The sequence below is a fragment of the Sinocyclocheilus anshuiensis genome, unplaced genomic scaffold, assembly GCF_001515605.1.
Source record: "Sinocyclocheilus anshuiensis isolate Anshui unplaced genomic scaffold, SAMN03320099.WGS_v1.1 scaffold173, whole genome shotgun sequence".
Lineage (NCBI taxonomy): Eukaryota > Metazoa > Chordata > Actinopteri > Cypriniformes > Cyprinidae > Sinocyclocheilus > Sinocyclocheilus anshuiensis.
In genome coordinates this window covers 152,136-155,877 of record NW_015536480.1, presented here as the reverse complement: position 1 = coordinate 155,877, position 3,742 = coordinate 152,136, and positions in this window count along the sequence as shown.

The following is a 3,742-nucleotide window of genomic DNA, read 5'->3' as shown; positions in this document are numbered from 1 at the left end:
TGGAGGGCCAGCGGATTCTCAAACACCGCTGATTGACCAGATTGCGTAACTTCCTGACGTTTTGGCTTTTGCCCTTCCGGTGTCGTGACTCTGAAGCATTATAGTGAGGTATGAGCGTGGCACTTGCTTTGATGCTGTAAGAGCTCATACAAAGATGTTTTGTTTCTTTTCATTGTTTAGTCTGTGTTAATCGCAGGGAGGTAACCCTCTATACGAGAGTGTGAGCATGTGGGCTGTTAGTGCGTTTTTTTTCGGAGCTGTGGACTCCGTGTTTAGCCGATAGCAACAAGCTGTTACGCCAGCTGTTCTATACCACTCTATCATAAAGTTTCGTTCCACTCTTGGATTACGGCAGAGGTATGTGTGCGGTGGATTGTTATGTTTGTCACAGTGATAGTATTGCTGTGGATTGTGTATTTTCAATGTTTACGATGCCATGTTGGGTTTGCTTCACGGCACGTGTTTTATTGAATGTTTTGTATTTGTAGGCATCCAATTAGAGTTCTCACTCTCACCGACGGCCCTGATGCCGATTCAACATGTTCAATTGGGCAAACTTCAGCTGACGAGAGCTGACAAGTGGAACACACCAAACAAACTAGCCTGACAGACGCTCACTGACGGCCCGACTTTGGCCAATCCCCAATTACATAAGAGCTGTAGGGTGGAAGTGGTGATTCCAGTAGGGAAAGGGACGTGTTGGTAGCAGCTGCTGGGAAGGCAGGCTGTAGGGACCCCAGGAAAACAGTGTCAGACTCAACTGGTGGTTGGCCTTCTTGTCCATGACTGTCTTGGCTGTGACAGGGAGAACAAATTAACTTATTACTTTCTTCTGTATTGTGTGAATTTGGTTTGGCCGATTTCACTTACACTGCATGTAGCTAACCTTAGCCCAGAAATGCTGACAGAACTGTTCTTGTTTAAAGGGGTCATGAACTGCCCTTTTTTATTTTATACTGTTCTCTGTAACAAATTTTGACAGAAAAAAAAACATAATTCAGAAGTAATAGGCTATTTTCTGTCCTGTTTTTAACCTCCCTCATCAGAACGCTGTTTAAATAGGCGTGGCGGATTGTAGACTCAGAAGTAAACACCCACTGCCATGATTGGCTAACACTTGTGTATGTTTGACAGCCCACATACTTCACAGATGAACGCTCCTGTAATTTACGTTTAAAACGCATAATTACTCGGTATGTCAAGCTATCTGTAACAGACAAAGCCATAGTGACACATGATAAAAACACAGTTACTCACACTTGTGTTTCGACATTACTTTCTGATCCAATATAGTCAGCACATCATTGTCTTTTCTCTCTAAAAATTCTGCATCAAATTGCATCTCATTTAAAAATGAAGCACACAAACGACCAGTTTCTTACTGACATGATCTGGAAATTTATTAAAATAAAGTTCATCCAATCTTTTCTAATGTTAGGATCAGAAGAAAGGCAATGCAAAGACTGTGTTTTTTTTTTACTTGGGCACTGTACAGCGTCTTGTTATACTCAGAACCCTCCTTATCGTTTGGTTGCTTAGCAAACCTGTGTTTGTCTCTCTTGTTTTTTTCATACTATATGCACAAATTAGTAGGTATTATTATTATTATTTAGCAGAGGTGGTCTTTCATCACACATGACATCATAATGTGGCAAATTACAAAACAGGTTGTTTTGGCAGATTGTTGGCTTCAATATAACGAGGGGTGAGAACCAGAAGGGCGTAAGTGACATTTTGGGTGAAATGGAGATATATATATATATATATATATATCAAATGAAAGCTCTTGATGAGCTCTTTCTACTGCCAAAAGTGAATTCTTAATCATTTTTAAGTTATTCATTAGAAACCAAAAGAATTAACAATGAACAACTAGTTGGTGCCAAAAGGGCGTAACTGCACTTACCCCCCTTTGGCACTGAGAAATGTATTGTGGCTAAAGCCTGTGGATAGCACTTGAGTCAAAATGGCTGACACCACATGTAAGCCAGGTAGGTCAACCATGAGAAGAAACCAGTTGTTTTTTTACTGCTGAAGATGTATTATTTATCTTATTTTGTGACAAAGAGCTGGATGATGAGGGAGAAAATAAAACATCCAAAATTCATTGTCAGTGAGGTGTAGCTAGCTGTCACGATCTGCTGCTGCTACTGTGTCGGAGACGAGGAGCGAAGGAGCGAGGAGAAATCGGAGAATATAGGAAACAGGATTTAAAAACACACACGTAGTACAGGAACCAAAGGACGTTTGACACAGGACACAGGAAACACTGGGCTTATATACTTGGAATAAATGAGGAAATCAATGAGCCTGCAATTGTACTTTTAGTATACTAATCTGGTATACTTAAAGTCTGCTAAATTGGAACAGTTTTAAATTTTGTGCTTAATGCACTTTAATTGTGCTGAAGTAGTGCTGAAGTCCAAATAAAAATATACTTAAGTATAAGTGGAATTATCTCAAGTATACTTCAGGTACACTTTAAATAGCTTGCATTTAAAGACAATCATAAATAGTGAAATTAAAACACATTTTAGGGCCCTGTCATACACCAGGCGCAAGCCCGACGCAGTTCTCATTTTCCCGTCCCGCGCCGCGTTGTTTAAATAGCAAATGCATTTGCGCCCATTTGTGTGCCCATGGGCATGCTGGTCTAAAAAGAGGTGTGTCCAGGCGCATTGTTGTCGCATTGCTATATTGAGGAACTGAAAATAGACTGCGCCATTAACCAACAAAAACCTGGTCTAAAGTGTGGCGCAATGTTTTTTCTTTGTTATTTAAAGAGCGCGTTAGTAATATGCACCTATAGGCGGGTGCACAACGCGTATGCACTTTGCTTATTACACACAGGGATGCACAGCAGCACACAAACATTTTTAAAAATTAAAAATGAAATTCCGCCATGTAAATAGCGAACCCGCCATGGCGCGAGCGCAACTGGCTCTTAAAGGGAATGGGAGATGACACTCTGAATGGTTTATTGCACATTACGCCCAAAAAACACCCATTACTCATTAAGAGTAATTTACATACTTAAGTAAGTAAAAATAAATAAGTAATTTTCCCGTCATTAAAACTAGCAAAAGTGGATTCAGCCTGAGTGCACTTGCGCCATGCACTTTAGACCATGCGGTTAGGTCATTAAAATAGGGCTTGAGAAATGTGCATAATGCACAAATAGTAGTCCAAATAAAGTTTAAAATATAATTTTTATATCAGTAAGTCTTGAGCAATATGTCAGTAAATATATTAAAAGAGTTGAACTATACTTAGTATGAAATAAATGTATTTGAAATATATTACTTTTATTTTACTACAGGTGTTATCATATAGGCACTCAGTTACTGCTTAGCCACAAGAGAGAGAATGTAGAGAAGGGACAGACGGACATAGACAAAGGATAGAACTGGGGAAAGGATACAAGAAATGCAGTGAGTAAAATGTTATACAGATGTCCACCCGGGATCACTGCTGTGAAAAAGAAAGACTGACTAAGTCTGCACAAATGGCAGTATCCCACAGTCTTATGTGGACACCAAGCTTTACAAGTCAGCCAGTCAGAGTAGGCTACTATTTCATGAACAATTCACAATTCCATCTGAAACTTTCTTTATGGCACACATTCATACTAGTTCAAATCTATTAACATTTTATTTACTTTATTTGTTGTCTATTTACTGACATATCACTCGATACTTACTGATATAAAAGTTATAATTAAACTTTATTTGGAGTACTACTT